Source organism: Corvus moneduloides, chromosome 22, assembly GCF_009650955.1.
Source record: "Corvus moneduloides isolate bCorMon1 chromosome 22, bCorMon1.pri, whole genome shotgun sequence".
Taxonomy (NCBI): Eukaryota; Metazoa; Chordata; class Aves; order Passeriformes; family Corvidae; genus Corvus; species Corvus moneduloides.
Genome location: NC_045497.1, coordinates 6,278,162 through 6,297,450, shown reverse-complemented (window position 1 = coordinate 6,297,450; position 19,289 = coordinate 6,278,162). Strand labels below are relative to the sequence as shown.

Genomic DNA, 19,289 nt, shown 5'->3' with positions numbered 1-19,289 from the left:
GGGACTCCCGGTGGAAAGGCAGCAACTGGAGCTGGCTCAGCTCGAGCAGAAAAGGAGCGAATCCCAGTGAAGCTGGTGCAGCCCAGATGGCCCTGACATGGCACAGGCGGAGCCCTGCCCTGCTAAAACACGTCCTCTGCCTGCAGGGAAGTCAGCCTGGCACTCCAGAGATGTCATCTGAAGGGATTGGGAACTATTGATGACTTCAGTACACAGCTGATCATCCCAAAGGGCTTTTTCTATCAATAGTTTCCTTCCAGCCAAATGAGAGAAAGACAATGGGTTGAACAAATACCTGTCAGAGCAGCCCAGTTTAGAGGAAGATTTTTACAACATTCCCTGCTCTCACAAGGGAAAATCCTGGTGGAGTTAAAAAAACCTTATAGCATAAGGTTTGTGTTTCCCAACACCCACGGCAGCTTCTGCTCCCTTTCCCACAACGTTGTGCGACGTCCTTGGGTTTGTACTGACTCAGCCATCTCTTGAATTGAAACAGGAACTTTTCCTAAGATATTCAGGCATATAAAGAGACATTCCTTGGACACAAAGCATTCTCCAGCATGGACAGAGCACTGTGAAGCCCTACTCCCACCACATACCTTTGCTCCTGAGGCTTCTTCCCTGACTTGTCAGGAAAACTGTCAGGTATTTACAGGGGGGTGTTCTGCTCTTTAGTCTTTGCCCAGTGTCTTGGTTTGAAAGACAGGTGTCTGCTAAGGACGGCAGGAGCCTCCCTTGGAATGGCAGATGAGACCCCCCTTCCCTCCAAGTTATTATAATTTTGAAATCAAGGGGGCTTTCAGGCAAAGATGTGGGAAATAGGAATAACAGTTCTTTACTATTATATATATATATACACATATATGTATATAACCAGTCAAACAAACAACAATAACTCTGGCAGTAACAGCAAACAATCACAAACCCAGTGCCAGCCTTCTCGGCTATCAGGCCCTTTCCCCTCGGGTGCAGTTCCGCTCGCAGCCGGCAGGGGCGCTGGCGGCTCCCGGTGAGCAGGGCAGGTGCGATGGTTCCCCCGCGGCTGCAGGGGGCGCTCCGGAGCGAGCTCGGGGAGCACGCGGCACCGGCGCTCCGGGATCCCGGGAAGGGATGGGACAAAGGCTTCACAAACCGCTGGGCAGCCGATCCCGGACTCTCAGGAACAGCAGGCTGGAACGGCAGGCTGGAACAGCAGGGACAAGCACAAATCCCGGGTGGCAGACGAGATGTATCCAAACTGCGGAGCTGCAGTGGGAACCCCCGGAGGTCTAGCCAGGCAGGGCGAGCACAGCTACAATGCAGCGAAGGCTCGAAGCAACAGCGGGGCAGGGCAGCCATGGCCCAGCTCCCAGCAGGGCAGGGAAGGTGGGCTTGGGATCCCGGGGCTTCTCCAGTAGAAGGAAAAACAGCTGAAGAAGCAGCCTCCCTCTCCGTCCAAACGCCGGGAACTGACTGCCCACACACCCAGGTGAAACAAAAGAGTAGCCACATGCACCCCACCCCCAATGGCTACTCTTTTGTTTTTCTTAAATACCCAGCAATTTGTCCCCCTAGCAGCACGTATGGGGAAAATTCCTTTAACAGAAAAAAAACCAGGAGAACTCTTAAAACCCCAACACCCAGTTAAGACTAAAATATTTTCAAAATATTTTAAAAGATTCTTCTTAGAAGTTGGTTCATCCTCGGCCCTTGTGGGTTTAGTTTACTCTGCGCAAAACTCCAGGGGGAAGTCTCCTGATCTAGGTCATTAGATGGTGATTTTTGGGTATCCTAGGGTGTTTTTGATTGTGTGGGTGAGCTTTTAGTGTGGGGGTTTTGTCTTTTTTGCCCTTTTAGGGTTTTTGGGGGTTGGAACTTTTTGGTTTGGGGTTTGGGTTTTGGTTTTTTATTGTTGTTGCGGGTTTTGTTTTGTGGAAGGGGTTTTTATGTGCCTGAATCACTTATGGATCTAAAACTTTTGCTTTGCTTTCAGTGTACTCATAAATATATAAAAAATATGTGTATGTGTGTATATATATGTTTATAAAGTTATTCTCTTGTAACTTCCTCTCAACCATTTATGGGCAGAAACTCCCATCCTTGGGCCCTGCACTCTGCAGGATGAGCTATTTTTCTGATTCTGCTTTGCTGTGCCCTACTCCCTGGTATCAGTCCCCACCCAGTGCCTTTGGAATGATGGTGGCCGATGTCTCAGCTGGTAGAAATATGGTTTGTGAGGGTCCAATAATGTTGAAAAACATTATTGAGGTGGGGCTGGGTTTAGTCAGGACATTTGGAAAACCATCTGATGCATCAAGAAAAGATAAAGAACAGGACAAATGTATGGAGTTGATCCTGTGATCGTTCTGACCATGGAATGTGCATTTTCCTCAGTGGCCTTCTATGGACTGTTCTTCCATGAGCTTTTGCATTCCTTTTTTAAACCCCTGTAAATATCTGCCATCTGACCCTGCACATGACAGATCCACAGCCAATTGTCCATTGTGGGAAGAGACAAATTCTTTGGTGTGTTCTGAACCTGCAACCCCATAGTTCTGGGTGGTGCTCTCCCGTTCTTGTGTTAGAAGTGACATTGAGACATCACATCCCATCAACCTTCCCAAACTGCTCAGCACTTTTCCTGCCTCTTTCCCAGACCCCTTGGCCTTCTCTGTTCTAGGATGATGAGCTGTTTCTTGAATCCTTTTGCAGAATTGCTGCCACTCATAGGAAGGGACCTCTGAAGTCTCAGGTCCAGCCTCGCACTTGGGGGAGGACGATGGGAAACACTGGACGAGGAAAATCATAGTTTTGCCTTGGCCCATCTTGGAAAAATTCCAAGCCCACCAGTTCACCTCTGCTCCATTAATATATCCCAGGGCTGCACCACCTTGCTGACATCATTTCCTAGTTATGTTTCTTTAAAAATCAGCAGGCTTGGATGTTTCCTCAGACTTGCTTACTCTAAAGCTTTCATCTTCTATCTGGCCCACAGTGTCATCAGTCAACAGATCAGTAGAAATATCTCCTTGCTTCATGGGTTTGTTCATCAGTTGTCCCTGGATCAGATGACATTTGTCTCCCTAGAGAGTGCAGGGGTCATGGAATCCCAGAACAGTTTGGGCTGGAAGGGATCCTAAAACCCATCCAGTCCCACCCCTGCCATGGGCAGGGACACCTTCCACTGTCCCAAGTTGCTCCAAGCCCCATCCAACCGGCCTTGGACACTTCCAGGGATCCAGGGGCAGCCACAGCTTCTCTGGGCACCCTGTGCCAAGGCCTCAGCACCCTCCCAGGGAACAATTTCTTCCCAATATCCAATATAACCCTATTCCCTTTCATTTTCAAGCCATCTCCTCAGGAATGGAGAGGGTTCTTCCGCCTCCTGGTGTCTCTCCACACCAGTTCCCTTGATGTGCACTTGCAGACAGGAGCTCCCTGTGCATGAAGCAGAGCAAAAATCTCCAGAACGCGCTGAGCAAGACAGAGACCCTGAGCTAAGTCACTTTTCTGGGAAGCAGAATAGATTGATTTGATCTTCTCTACTCCAACTCAAGCCGGCCCAGGCTGGCAAGTGAGTTTGTGCCTGCCCAAAGTACCACACAAAAACACCATTTCAGCACCAAGGGCCGTACTGCTGTCACTGGTTTCATCTCCTGCTTGTTTCATGATCGCTTGTTCCTCTGTTCTCTCAGTGGTGCTGCATTAATGGTTGGACTCGGTGATCTGAGAGGTCTTTTCCAACCTCAGCAATTCCATGATTCCATGCACAGCACAGTTACCTTGTGCTCATGAGTCCAAGGAGCAAAATCCTTTCTAACCACTGCCCAGCTGAACTTTTTCCCTCTCCTCTAGTGGTGTTTCTTTCTCTTATCCTACCAAAACTGTGTTTTACCCAATTTCCCACGCTTTTTGAAGGGACTCTGGATCAGGAGGGGTGGTTCCTCACTGTGCCGGTTTGGACAAATTTGGAGGAAAAATATCCTCTGATAGAAGGCAGGTTACAACCATCCTTCCCCCACCAGGTTCAGGAAAAAATAAATTTTCCTTGGAGGAAAGTGAAAGAGATAAAAACTATTTATTTAACAAACACACAGGAAAAGGATAATGATGCTAAATAATAAAACCTCTCGCTGTGGAGAGAAACCTGGGAAAATTTCATAGTCCTTCCGTAGTCTCTCTCCCCCTCCTTGGAGCTGGGTCGTGTTGGGTCCACCTCCAGGGTCTCGGTGGAGAACTCTCCCGATGTGTTCTGATGTTGAAACAGTCCAAAAAAAAAGAAGAAGGGAAAAAACCCAAGTCCCAGGAAAACAAAGTTCAACTCTCCGTCTCCCTCCGGAGAAAAAGAGCCAGAAAACTGGCTGAAAAGCAAGAAGGGTGCTTCCCCTGCTCCTCTCGCCGCTGCAGGACGCAGAGGAGTGTATGTATATGTGTCCTTGAACAACCACTTTGAGAAGTTTGCTCGGTTTTTTCCTCTCCCCCCTCTCAGGCTCAGTTTAAAGGCACAGAAAGGCACAAAATTTCTGGGCATAGAGCAGCCATAGGGGATATACATCATAAAGTCACCCCAAGACACTCAGTTGATTTTCTCTCTGGGAGCAGAGATCTGGCAGAACATCTTTTTAAAAGCCTTGAGCTACACTCTGAGGACACAGCTCCTTCTTTCCCTGTGGGATCCCTCCTGCAGAAGGAACACCCCGACCCTGCCTCCTCTGCATGTAGGAGCTGAGCTCTCCTTGCTGCTCTAACGATTCAGTGAGGTAACAATATTTTTGTAGTGATATTAGATTGCAGTGAAATTAGAGCTCCTCAAATGATGTCAGTGCCCAGGGCTCACTGAACAGCCGTTAAAGCTGCGGGCGTTCAGAACCAGGTGCTCAAGGGCTGCTGGAGGTTTTACATCTGCAGGGGTTCAACATCAGCCCATGAGCTCTTTCTTGAGTGCTTTGATGGCCTCGGGAGCCTGTGCTGAGTTTCTGCTTTAGATCCCTGCTAATATATCCCAGTTTCCTTCTTTATCCCAGCAGTTCTGCCTCTCTGAGCTGTTTTCCCAGCAGTGGCTGGGACTGGGACTTCAATCTCCAGTGCGAGCAGACCTTACTTCAGTCCCACAGCTCGACGTGGCACTGTTCAATTCGGGCTGCAACAGGCCAAAGAATCCTTTTGCTGGCACTGGATGCTGGTCGGGCACTGCCCAGGCTCCCCAGGGAATGGGCACAGCCCCGAGGCTGCCAGAGCTCCAAGAGTGTTTGAACAATGCTCTCAGGCACAGGGTGGCGTTGCTGGGGTGTCTGTGCAGGGCCAGGAGCTGGACTGGATGGTCCTTGGGGGTCCCTTCCAGCTCAGGATATTCCATGATTCTGATTCTTTTCCATCAGGGGAATTCTGCTGCTTTCCTGCATTCTCTGCTCATGGGGAGAAAGATGCACTGTCCAGCTCAGTGCTTACACCTGAAAAAGTTTGTCCAGCTGCTCCTTGGTGAGGTTTGTGGGACAAAAGAAGCCACTGACTGCATTTTCTTGCTGGCAGTGGACTATTATGGGCTGCATTTGCTGTCACGGAGGCTGGAAAGTTTCATTTGTTAAAGGATTGTTCACCCCTTTCACTCCTGAACAGGTCTGGTCCCAGGGAAGGATGTGCTGAAGAACGACACAAGTACAGCAGCTCATGGAAGCATGGAATGGTTTGGGCTGGGAGGGACCTTAAAGCTCATCCAGTTCCACCCTAGGGACACCTTCCACTAGACCAAGTTGCTTCATCCTGGCCTTGGACACTTTCAGGGCAAATGCATGCTAAGGCAGCTCCAATAAAAGACAATTTAAATGGCAGAGGAGGAGACATTGAAAAATTTCTTTATAAATCCAGATCAGAACTGAGGCTCCTTTGTACCCAGATCTCAGCAGATTTAGGCTCCGTTGGCACCTTCCTCTGGACATGGAATCATTGTGTGGCACCATCCAGCGGCCTCTGGAACAAAAACAAGCCTGCGTGTGAAACCATTTATCCCACAGTGTCAGAGGACAGGGGAAAGGGTGAGGTGCTCCATGTTGTCATGCCTTCCCCAGTTTTCCCTGCTGAGTCTGCCCTGAACCACTCCTGGCAGGACCTGTGGGAGGACAGCACGTCCCACAGCAGGGGAAGGCCCAGCTGGGGATCGCTTGTGCCCTCTGGACACACACAGCTCCATGGGCTGGAAGGGGATGGACACACACAGCTCCATGGGATGGGAGGAGATGGACACACAGCTCCATGGGATGGACACACACAGCTCCATGGGCTGGGAGAGGATGGACACACACAGCTCCATGGGATGGACACACACAGCTCCATGGGCTGGGAGAGGATGGACACACAGCTCCATGGGATGGACACACACAGCTCCATGGGATGGGAGAGGATGGACACACACAGCTCCATGGGCTGGGAGGGGATGGACACGCACAGCTCCATGGGCTGGGAGAGGATGGACACCCAGCTCCATGGGATGGACACACACAGCTCCATGGGATGGGAGGAGATGGACACACAGCTCCATGGGATGGACACACACAGCTCCATGGGATGGGAGGGGATGGACACACAGCTCCATGGGATGGACACACCCAGCTCCATGGGATGGGAGGGGATGGACACACAGCTCCATGGGATGGACACACACAGCTCCATGGGCTGGGAGAGGATGGACACCCAGCTCCATGGGATGGGAGAGGATGGACACCCAGCTCCATGGGATGGACACACACAGCTCCATGGGCTGGGAGAGGATGGACACCCAGCTCCATGGGATGGACACACCCAGCTCCATGGGATGGACACACACAGCTCCATGGGCTGGGAGGGGATGGACACACACAGCTCTATGGATGGGAGAGGATGGACACCCAGCTCCATGGGATGGACACACACAGCTCCATGGGCTGGGAGGGGATGGACACACACAGCTCCATGGGCTGGGAGGGGATGGACACCCAGCTCCATGGGATGGACACGCACAGCTCCATGGGATGGGAGGGGATGGACACACACAGCTCCATGGGATGGGAGGGGATGGACACACAGCTCCATGGGATGGGAGAGGATGGACACACACAGCTCCATCGGATGGGAGAGGATGGACACACACAGTTCCGTGGGCTGGGCCAGATGCATCCCAAGGCACAGGAAGAACCGGCTGGAATCATTGCAAGAATCTTTTCTGTCATTCCTGGAAGGTCACAGTGAAGAAAGAGGTTCCTGAGAAACAAACCTCAACTTCTCACCCATCTTCCAGAGGAAACTGAAGAGGAAGTTTGGGGACTACAAACAAGTCGGCTTCACCTCAGTCCCTGGGAAAGTCCTGGAAAAGGATCCCCGTGGAAGCATTTTACAGCCACAAGGAAAAGAAGGTGACTGAGGCAGCCAGCAGGGCTTTGTTAAGGAAAGATGTGAGTAAAAGTGTAAAAAAAAGCTTTTGTTATTATTTTCCTTCCAATTTTGAGTTCTGTTCTGCCCTTTAATGCATCTCCAGTCCAAGAGGAATGTTTCCCTTTGTGCTCTCTGGTAGGAAATAGCTCTTGAGAGCCTCTTTAACCTTTGTCAGGGAATTTAAGAGTGCTTTTCCCACAAATGACAGGATAAGATTGCCCTCGTGTGGCTCACAAGAGAAATAAAGGCAAGAAAAAGAAAAAAAACCAAAATAAAAAAAAAAAAAAAAAAATAAAAATAAAATAAAATAAAATAAAATAAAATAAAATAAAATATAAAAAAAATAAAATAAAGTAAAATTAGTAGTTTGGCAAACCCTGGTTCCTGTTGTCCTTCTCACAGCCATTGCCCCTTCCATCATCTTATCCTTTTGCATTCATTGAGAGAGCTGCACCTCAGGGAAGACACGGAACAGCTGCTGTGATTCCAGAGAGGACAACAGGTGTACCTGGAGGGACAGACAAGTAAGAGAGGACTGAAAAAATAAGCAGAACCTAGATATGATTGAGGTGAGGATGAAAAGAACCCTTGGATTTGTAGGGAGTCGATAAAAGAGAACACGGCTGCACTGGTCCCCATCTCCATGAGCAGAACTGGGAATTGCGGGCTGTTGTTTCTTTTCCAGGGTTCAGTCTGGAGAAGAGAAGCTTTGGGGTAACCTAATTGTCCCTTCCAGTGCCGGAAGGGAGCCTGCAAAAAAGAGGGAGAGAGGCTGTTTCCAAGGGCCTGGAGTGCCAGGACAAGGCGGAATGGCTTCCCACTGCCAGAGGGCAGGGATAGATGGGATATTAGGAAGGAATTCTTCCCTGTGAGGGTCGGGAGGCCCTGGCACAGGGTGCCCAGAGCAGCTGTGGCTGCCCCTGGATCCCTGGCAGTGTCCAAGGCCAGGCTGGACGGGGCTTGGAGCACCCTGGGACAGTGGAAGGTGTCCCTGCCCATGGCAGGGGTGGGACTGGATGAGCTTTAAGGTCTCTTCCAACCCACCCATTCTGGGATTCTATGAACTGTAGCAAAGGCTTGATTCAAAGAGAAAAGGTTTAAATAACAGATATGGTGAAGCTTTGGACATTTATGAGGAAATCGTGGAATTTCCCAGGTTTAAGAACAAGTCAGACAAGCACCTCCCAGGAATGATCTGGAAAAAATCGCTTCTGTTTTCATAGGAAAATGTAAATCTGTAGTTCAATGTAAATCTGTGTGGATCAATAGAGCAAACAGATCTATCAATAGAAGGTTCTACCTATCAATAGATAGATCTGTAGATCTCCACAAATCTGGATCAATAGACCTGTAGCTCACTAAATGTGAATCAGTAGATCTGTAACTCATCACAAATCTGTCTAGATCAATAGATCTGTATCTCACTATAAATCTGCTTGGATCAATAGATTGGCAGCTCACTACAGACCTGTCTGGATCCAAAGATCTGTGGCCCAGCAGTCGTGTGAGCTGTTCTGGTTTCACAGGACACATCTCCTGTGGCTCCTGGGGGCACTTGCACCCTCTGCTTCTCCCCTTTCACTCCTAACGCACTGAACCAACAAAGCAAGATCCACCCACAGAGCTGCACATTCCAAACGTGAGCTCTGGAGTCAGACCAGTGGATCTGAGTCCGTGGTAGGGGCTGGAACGAGATGGTCTTTAAGGTCCCTTCCAACCCAAACCATTCCATGAGTCTGTCTCTGTGTCTGGTGTACAAAGAATCAGGGAATATCCTGAGCTGCAAGAGACCCAAGGATCATCCAGCCCAGCCCCCGGCCCTGCCCAGACACCCCAACAATCCCACCCTGGACATCCCTGGCAGCGCTGTCCAAACGCTCCTGGAGCTCTGGCAGCCTCGGGGCCGTGCCCATTCCCTGGGGAGCCTGGGCAGTGCCCAGCAGCCTCTGGGTGGGGGGGGAAGAGCCTTTCCTGATATCCAACCTAAACCTCCCCTGGCACAGCTCCAGCTGTTCCCTGGATCCTGTCCCTGGTCACAGAGAGCAGAGATTGGAGCTATCCTGCCCCACACTCCGATCTTTAATCTCACTGTACAAATCTCTTCCTCCACTTTCCTCAGCCTCAGGTGCTTCTGTGACCAGCCCAGGGATTTTCTCTCTCCCCAGGCTCTTTCTAGCTGGAGGCTTTTCTGATTCTCCCCTGACTTGTGTCCTGGAGAAACACCTGTGACCCCAGAGCTCCCAGAGGATCCCCACAGTGAGGGATGGTGTCCATGGGGCACTGAATGCTGTGACCCACCTGGGGACAGTGGGCACAGCTTCTGTAGCACCCTCTGGAACACCTGGAGATGATGTCACAGTCCTGTGCAGAGCTTTATCAGGCAATAAACATTAACATTCCTCAGCCTCAACTGCCAGAGTGTTGCTGGAATGGATTAGTTATTTTTATGAAGGAGATCAAAGACTGGTGGGAGAGAAGGCCCCAATAACCTGGATGCCACCTGACTGAACACCCACATCCTCCCATAAAACCTCACCACAAATGAGAGTGGTTTGTACTCGGCCCTTTGTCGGTTTTGAGTGATCCAGCCTCAGGAACCAGGACCTGCAATTGCCCCTATTTCACACGGAACAAACATTATTCCTGCAATAAATCCTTCGAGGCAGGGCTCCTGTTTTGTTTGCATTCATTTGTCCTCTTTTCTAAGCCAGCTGCTGCCATGCTGTGCTCACAAACCCCACGAGTGACTCTCAGACACAGTCCCTGACTGATTTAATTGAGTGCTCTGTTTTGACACTGCTTCTCGTGGGGAGGTGCAGAATCTGGGAGCCCAACAGAGGCAAGGCTGCCACAGGCCCAGGGCAGCAGGCTCAGCAAGGCTGGGGCTCTGTCTCCAGTAGCTGCTCCTGGATCTTCCCCACTGACCCCTCCAGACTCCAAAATCTCTCCTGCAGTTGGCCCAGCCTCCCCCCACCCCAGTGCCTCTGGCAGCCAAATCCTCTGGTTTCCACATCCTCGTGCACATGCAGACTCCTGGCTCCCAAGGCCTCACTGCCCTCACAGCCAGGAATTCCTTCCCAATCTCCCATCCATCCCTGCCCTCTGGCAGTGGGAAGCCATTCCCTGTGTCCTGTCCCTCCATGCCTTGTCCCCAGTCCCTCTGCAGCTCTCCTGGAGCCCCTTTAGGCCCTGCAAGGGGCTCTGAGCTCTCCCTGGAGCCTTCTCTTGTGCAGGTGAGCACTCCCAGCTCTCCCAGCCTGGCTCCAGAGCAGAGGGGCTCCCGCCCTTGGAGCAGCTCCGTGGCCTCCTCTGGGGCCTTTGCTGACTGGCAATGACAAACCAGGTTTTGGTCACACCTTTGACATGCCTGAGATGCCCAGAGTTACAACGGGACAGTCCCTTGGCACAATCTATTTTCTCCCTGGAACAGGAAGAGAATTCTCTGTGTGATGTTCTGTGAATTCCCGCTCTCTGCTGATGAGTTATCTCTGCTGGTGACTTAGCAGGGTTCAGACCTTCAGCCCTTCCCAAAACAATCTGTTCAGCAGTTGGATTGCTGGAGTGGCACCTTTGTTATTCCTGCAGTTCCGCCTTGTTCTCTGCGCCTTTGTGTGCTCCTCACCCACATCTGTCCCTGCCGACCTCATTCAGAGCCACCACCAGAGCTCCGTGAAGGCCCGAAGGTCTGAGTCAACAAGAGATCAAAGATAAGGAGCAGCTTTTGAGCACATAAAGGCAAATAATACCAGACAAGGGGAATTGAGGGAAATGATGGGGCAGCAGGCTTAGAATAAACATAAATATTTCTTTTTAACCTACAAATATGCACCACACTTGGCACAAGCTTCAAAAAAGATCAAAAAAAAAAGTCCTCCAGAGCTATTAAAAGCCAAGCAGCTCATAAGCAAACTGAGACATGGATCCTTGAAGGTGGCACAGAAGTGTCACTGGACCACAGCGCCTTTCTGAAGGATCTGGAAATAAGAGACCCTCCCATGATTAACCTGTCCCTCACAATTGCCCCCCTCACCCTTTTCTTCTCCCTTTTCCCACATTAAAGAAGTTCCTCTCCCTCCACCTGATGTGCCACAGACCCCTCACCACCTCAGTCACCATGAACTGGATTTTCCAGGCTTTTTCCCCCAGGTATCTCCCAGGAGAGGGGTTGGACATCTACCATGAGATACCAAAAAATCAAAATTGCCTGGGGTAAATCATCTGACTGACAATTCAGGCCCCCGCTGGGAGACACCAAACTGTGGGGTATTCGCTATTTAAAGCAGCCAAATGCTGACAGGAATACTGGGATTCACTGTGTCGCCTCATCCACTGGAACGGCAAAGCAGAAAATTTACAGATTTGGTCAAAAAGTTTTTCACCATGACAGGACTGAAAACATCAATAAAACACCTTTATCATAAATAAAACATCAATTCTGATTCCAGTGCCTGACCATGAAATATCCCAGGCAGAGGAGAACATGGAATTTGTCTTTTGGATTTCTTGAAAAAAAACCAAGCTAAGATCCTGGGAAGATCTAAGAGTATTCCTATCTCAGTGATGGTAGTTTTTATCAGAACACGGCAGTGATGCAAAATATTTAATGCAAATTCTCCTTGGCTGTGCCGTTGCTTTTATGGACTTCTTATTGCTAATAAACCAAATCACGTCATCGCTGGTACCTTCTCTGACCCTTTAGTTAAAATGTTACCCCAACGACAATCACATCTTTGTGTGCTCAGTGTTTGCTGAGCGCTCGGGGATCCTTGGATCTGCACAGGGTGGGAGCAGAGCCCCACCCAGGGATGAGACCAACCCCATCAACACTGCCTCTAATCCTTCTGCATTTTTTCCATGAAAAGCACTGGAATTTCCTCAAAATAAGCTTCATTTGAAATCAGCAAAAGCTTCTGTTCTTCTATTTCCTAGGTGGGGGCAAGTCAGAAATTCACTGATACTGAACAAAAAGAAGGGTGAGTGAGAGCTGAAATGGGCTGCTCAGAGAGGCTGTGGAGTCTCCATCCTTGGAGACATCCAAAAGTCATCTGGAAACGGTCCTGGGCACTCAGGTCCCGGGGAGGTGGGACTGGATGACCCCCAGCATCCCTTCCAACCTCAACCACTCCAGGATTCCATGAAGAAATTCCATGAAGCCTTCATATTTTTGAGAATTTGAAAGGAAGGAAATGTTTTTGCTGGTAAAACAGGTTATTTTCCTGCTTGCCTCAAATTCTGTCTGGATTTTTTCCTTTAGGGAAAATAAAAAAGAGAAAAAAGAGGGGAAAGAAAAAAAAAGGGGGGGTAAACAAACATTCTTACAGGAAGAATATGGGCAAACCAGGACATGATGATGGCCAGAGGGGTGGGAAGACAGAGGTTAATGGGAATAGAAGCAGACAGACACAAAATTTCTGGATAGAAGGGATACAGGAGTGGGACTAGGGGGTAATGTGGGTGGGAATTGGAAAGAAATGATGGGATGAGGATTTTAATAGGATCGAAAGCTGGTTGGTTGAGAACACTGGTGGCTAGAACTAGAGGAGAGAGTAAAAATATGAGAAATATGTAGAAATTATGTATTTCAAACTAAGAAAAAGTTGTCAGTCCAGGGAATTTTGAGCTTCAGCAGAATAGAGGGAGAAATGGGCCGGGAAATCCCACAAGGACCAAGAGAGTCATAGGGCAGGAATGAAAGGGGAGGAATAATGAAAGCTGGGGAAAGAGCCACATTATAGAATCAAGGAGGGAAAAAAACCAACCCAAACTCCAAAACTTAAAGGAAAGAGACAGGGGATGGTGCCAGTAGGAAGGAGCAGAACGGGCAGCCAAGAAGTGAATGGAAGGATGTATCAGGCAAGGGCTGCATGATGCAGAAATTTGGAAGAGCTAAGCAGACTGAGGAGAAAGGTAAGAGACATTTGGGGGAAAAGGTGAGGCAAATTTAAAGGAGAAGGGGCACAAAAGTCTGTGCATCCAATAATAGTGAGGAAAGGGAAAATCCCACCTTCCTGACAACTGTGGACATCGTAACACGGAATTACACAGTGACAAAGGGACGAGGGGAATCGGGGGCTGGGAGCGGCTAGTGCTGGACACAGGGAAGAGCTGCCAGTGTCTGGATTATCCAGTGCTTCAAGAAGCTCTTGGAATTACGGAACTGATGGAATTTGTCATCTCAGTGCTCAACAGCTGGGGAAAAACTCCAGTGCTGGGAGTTGGCAGTAAAGGAGCTGTTAATACTGCTGAGGTTCAGGCCTGGGGGTGTCAGGGCAGTACAGACCACACTGCCCTTCCTATGGATGGAAAGGAAGAGGGGATGATTCAGAAAGAAGAATTCATAGATTCTAAAGCCTAAAAGACCCCTCTGCAGATGCCCAGTGATTTAAGGTGCTAGAGAAAGGCGTGCACATGTTAGGGAGGAATTTGTGTGTGGTTAAAGGATGTGGATGTAAATCTGTGGTTAAGAAAGATAATTCAGGCAAGACTTTAATTAGCAGATGCTCAATCTCCCTTGCAAGCTGCTCATTTATCTAATCACACACCCTGAAAGGAAATGGTGCCTAAAACTCTGAATTTACCCAGCTATCATTTTGTTACACCCCTGACGTAAAATCCCCCTTTTTATCAATCAGCTTTCCCTGTGTGCAAACCTCCCCCTGTGTCAGGGAGTTCTCTTGTCCTGGCTAAAGTCACTTATGTGACACCCACTGCTGCACACACTCCATGAGCAGGATCACCCCAGCTTTGGGAAGAGCTGCGAGCTGTGCCTGCTCTCCTCGTGGACAGCCTTTTGCCCCTACCTCTGTTCAGTGCTTCTACTCCAGAATTTCTTCCAAAGATCCAACCTAAACTGCTGAAGGCCATTCCCCCTCATCCTGTCACTGCCTGCTCTCATAAAAAGTTCAAGCTCCTCATCAGAAAAGCAGAGGACTTTGTTCCAAAAAGGAATGTTTGCCACCATGATCACGGAAAGCCTTTGAAATCTTTATCCCGTGTTTTTCTTTGGAACTCAGCCCTAAATCTCCTTTCGATTTCCCCCCCTCACCTTGCTGCTGTACCCAGGAACAGCTTTAGTACACAGCAGCAGGAGAGCAGAAAGTTCCTTTTTCTCCTTTCCCAGCTGTACAATCTCCCTCCTGCATCCCTGTGTTATCACCTCGTATCAACAGAATTGGCTTGCATGTGTTCTCATGAGCAAAGAGTACAGATAAATTTGTGCTGCTCAGTGGGGGCACTGTTATGCTATCAGAAGGACCCTATAAATTGGAGCGAATTCTCCCAAATATTTAAAACAGACAACACAGAAAATTATACGTTCATGTTCCTTGTGCTTTTTCCCTTTTAAAACAATGTTAGTCCTTCAAAGGAGCACAAATGTACAGGATAACAGATTTGGGCATAAACGTGGGCAAGTCCTAAACTCCAAAATTACACTAAAACTGTCCTGGGTCAGCACATAAAAGCCTGTACTTGCTTAAAACCTGATTATAGAACTGCACATCTGGGCATTCCAGGGCATTGGATGAGACTTCAGAACCAAGGCCAGGGCAGCTGGAGCAGTCAACAGAATGGATGTAAGGAATCCTCTTCTACACCCTCACAGCCGTCCTGTCAAATGAAATTGGAGTTCACACATTTAATGTTACTTTTCTAACATCAGTTCTGGATTTAGGCACCAGAGTCCTGGGATCAGGGTGCAGTTTTGGAGCACTGACAGTCTTGTAGAACCTGGTTGCTGAGTTGAGGGCCCAAAATATAAGAAATGGAGATAATAATCCAAGAGTAGGAGGGAAAAATTTTAAATCTTTGATACAGGCTTGTGTTCCTTACAGGGGCCTGGGGGGGGGCTCAGGCTGGAGCAAAGGAGGCTCAGGGGGGACCTTGTGGTTCTGCACAAGTCCCTGACAGGAGGGGGCAGCCGGGGGGGTTGGGCTCTGCTCCCAGGGAACAGGGACAGGAGGAGAGGGAACGGCCTCAGGCTGGGCCAGGGGAGGCTCAGGTTGGACACCAGCAGGAATTTCCTCATGGAAAGGGTGCTCAGGCCTTGGAAGGGGCTGCCCAGGGAGGTTTGGAGTCACCATCCCTGGAGGTGTCCAAGGAAGGCCTGGACGTGGCACTCAGTGCTCTGGGCTGGTGCCAAGGTGGGGATCAGGCACAGCTGGGACTCGATGATCCCTGAGGGCTTTTCCAACTTCAGTGATTCTGGGATTTTGTGACCACAAATTGGTTTAATTTCAGGACATTATTAAATGACACCTTTTATTCAGGGAAGCCCCAGACATGAAACACTTCATATGGGGAAAAAGCAAGTAGGCAAGAAGAGTATCCTAAAACAAAACCCACCCCAAAACCCAGCAATAACGTAAACAAAACAAAAAAAAAACCCAAATTATTCCTAGTTTTTATTTCCTATACAGCATATAAACATGGGCACATCCTTTCTTCACAATCTTGCCACCGAGAAATAACACAACAGGCAGTGCTTTCATTTCAGTGTGATTCCAGCACTGCAGTTTGGAATTCCTTCCTCCTACAGGGAGTTTAAAGAACCTCAATATACAAGCAGGGAAGAACTCCTGTGCTCCTCTACACCCATTGCCTAAATCAACAACAATCAGGAACAGTCTGATTTCTGGCTGTCAGAGTGCTCCTAAACATCAGGAATTTGTCTCAAGTTATTTGTTGCCGTTCTGCTACAAACTCAGAGGTGTCACCTGCAGACAGGGAGAAGGGAAAGGGATCCAACACACTGGGAATGAGGGCTGGGAAAGGGGATAACCCAGTGCTGCTGTTGTGTGTAGGGGAGGCCAAATCACAGGCAGATATTAAGTATTAAATTTTAATTATTAGACAGCAAATATTAGCTATTAAATATTAGCTATTAAATACTAGCTATTAAAAGGCTGCAGGAGATGCTGAGCTTGTTCAAACCCAGGCAAAACAGTGGGAAATGAAACCCAGGGCATTTCCATTCCAGTGCCACCCAGCTCCTGCAGCACTGAACTTCCCAGAGCAGTCACAGCCTCCTTGCTGGCAGATCTGCTCTGCTGGTGGCACCTGATCCAGGTGCTGCAGGACTGCAGGGATGTCCCCACAAGCTGGCAGCTCCAGTTTGGCTGCAGTGGGAGATGGAGCCCAGAAATACTGATTGGTGAAAGTACATGATCTCGCCACAGGAATGCACAAACTTCCCAGCTGGACACATCTTCTGTGGGGTTTTCCATCTTCACTCAGAAGCAGCCAGTGCAGGCAGTGTTGGCACAGATCTCACACAGGTCATCCTCGGCAGCCAGGCCTGTCTGGGAGAAAGGAGGGATTCAGGCAGATGCCAGGAGGGCAGAGCCACCTGTCAGAGCATTTGGACGCTCATTTCCACTCCTGTTTTATTATTTTAAAGTTCCTTGAAGGTACTACTGCTCTAAGTAAAATTAGCTCATGCTAAAACTGGCTTAAGGAATGAAATCAAACCTGAATTCATCGGGATGGGAATATCTGGAGGCAAGAGGACAGGGGAGCATTTCTTCCTAAAGTCCCTTTTAGTGGACAGTAGATAAATGCAATATAATAACATAAAAAGCAAACACTGCAGCAGCAGCAGCCCATGGCAGAGGGATTTTGGACAAGGGGGAATGTCTTAAGCTGAAGGAAGGTAGATTTAGATGGGATATTGGGAGGAAGTTCCTCCCTGTGAGGGTGGTGAGGCCCTGGCACAGGGTGCCCAGAACAGCTCCCAAAAACTGCTTTGAAGTGCATAAAAACTTACACCTACAAAAAGGTGCCAGGCACACGGGAGTTAAAGGTGCTTCAGGCTCAGGTTCCCCGAACCGAAGGGAAACTGTCCCAAGCCTGGCTTTGGGCTGCTCTCCCTGCACACTGTGGCCTCCACACCAGCCATCCTGCGGGACACCAGGGCTTTTGGAGCCCCTCTGGGATGCCAGCCCCAGTGCCAGCGAGCAATGACACTTGTCAGCGCCTGCAGCCCTCACCCCAGTTCGTGTCACTCAGTGGGTGGCTCCTGATGTGGTACCTGGGGACATGGGTCAGGGGTGGCCTCGCCAGTGCTGGGGCAGCAGCTGGACCCGATGGTCTCAAAGGGCTTTTCCAACCCCAGGGATTCTGTGGGACACTTGGGGACTGTCCCAGCTGCACAGACAGGCACTGGAAGAGGATTATATTGCCATGAGCCAGAGCACTTCAGGGCATCATTAAGAGAGTGCAGAGAGCAGGAAAAAAATACCCAGTCACACCTTTTATCCTGCTCTGTGGTTTGCAAGTGGGGCATGAACACCACTTCGTTCTCATCTCAGCAGCCCCAAGGACAGTAACTATTAAGGTGACGCTAAAGATGCCACTTGTCCAACACTCCTGCCCCAGAACCACAGCCCTGTGGCAATCTGAACTATTTGTGTCGTTCAGAAGCTGCACGCCCCTAAAACACAAAGTTTCTCACGTGCCTTTTATAGTGCAAGTTGTGTTTCCAGCACATTCCAAGACGGTTTAAACCAGAATGAGGTGACTTGGTGACCGCACAGCATTAGACCAGGCACATCAGGGACTCACCAGACAACATTCACTATGGGCTCGCCATTCCCATCCCTCCATCCGCAGCATCCTCGTTTCCCACACACACCCAGTTCTGCTTCCAGGACTCCCGTTAGGAAATGGATCCCGCTGTGCCCTGGGTGCAGTACCGCCTTTGGCCTGCAGGTGCCACCACCGAGGGGCAGGAGATGGAGCCCCGCCGCTGCCTGTCACCGCCCGCCCTGACCCACCACCCTCCTCCCCACACCGGGAAGCCCCGTGGCGAGGTCGCGCTGCGAGCTGGGGGTCGGGCCCCGGTGGGAAGACGCCTTTATGAGGAGAGAGGTTCTACCGCGGCGACATTTTTGGTCCTTCCCCACAGCGCATGCGCAGCCCGCCGCCATCTTGGGAAGGACAGCTTGACTCGTGCGCCCGGGCCGCCATCTTGAGAGTGGTGCGCCGTCATTTCCTGTACACTGTCACCATCTTGAGTGTGGCGCCGCGAGTTTCCCCCGGCCCGCCATCTTGGGTGTTCTGACACGTGACTTCCTGTCACTGCCGCCATCTTGAGAGTGGAATGACGCCAGTTCCTGGCTCTGCCGCCATCTTGAGTGTGTGGTCACGTGACTTCCCGCAGCCGCAGCCCAATGCCAGCCGGCGACCGCCCCGCTCCTCCGCGGGCTCCTTGCGAGCCTCGCCCGCCACCGCCACCACAGCCGGGACCCGCGCCGGGTGCTCCCACGCTGCTCCCGGGCACCGCGCGTGCGCTAGGGCCGCCGGGAGGCGGCGGGAGGCGGCGGGAGGCGGCGGCGGCGCTGGGGCAGGTCACTGCGCCTGCGCACGTTTGTTAGTTGCAGCACCGCATTTTATCTGCGGGTGGGGCCAGCGAGCCGTTCGTGTCACTGCGCATGCGCCAGTCCCTGCGTGCAGTACCGCTCCTGGCCTGCGGGTGGCGCCGCCGAGCCACGGCGCACATGCGCAGTACCCGCGCTCGGCGCCAGGCGGCAGCAGCGCTGCGGGGCCCGGCCGAGCTCGGCGTTGGGGCTCCCGCGGCGCGCAAAACCCTCCCGAGCGCACCGAGCTGTGGCTGCTGCCTTCGCAGAGGTCATGTTGTCTCCCCTTTTCAGGCCCTTTATTGTTTAATTTATATATACAAAGGTTATATCTGTATTTTCAAACCTTGTATGTCCGTACTTAGGATTTCTTATGCTCTAAGATGCTGCGTGTAAGAGAGTAGACACAGGGTTGTATTTGGAAATCAATTCTTATATATTTTTTTCTACGTATCTGTAGAGAGATAACAAAAGTTACAGTTTTTGATGTTTTTTGCACACAACACAACACAAACACACGTAGACACACACGCTGCACACAGACAAAACAAA

General features: G+C 50.2%; 1 long non-coding RNA gene across 1 annotated transcript; it reads right to left on the bottom strand.

The window, feature by feature from the left end:
• Positions 1-15,628: 15,628 nt before the first annotated feature.
• Positions 15,629-18,357, bottom strand: LOC116454847. Its single transcript, XR_004244220.1, has 2 exons — positions 17,944-18,357; positions 15,629-16,682 (listed from the first exon to the last, which is right to left on the bottom strand). It is a non-coding gene; the product is annotated as an uncharacterized LOC116454847 (long non-coding RNA).
• Between the last annotated feature and the right edge of the window lie 932 nt (positions 18,358-19,289).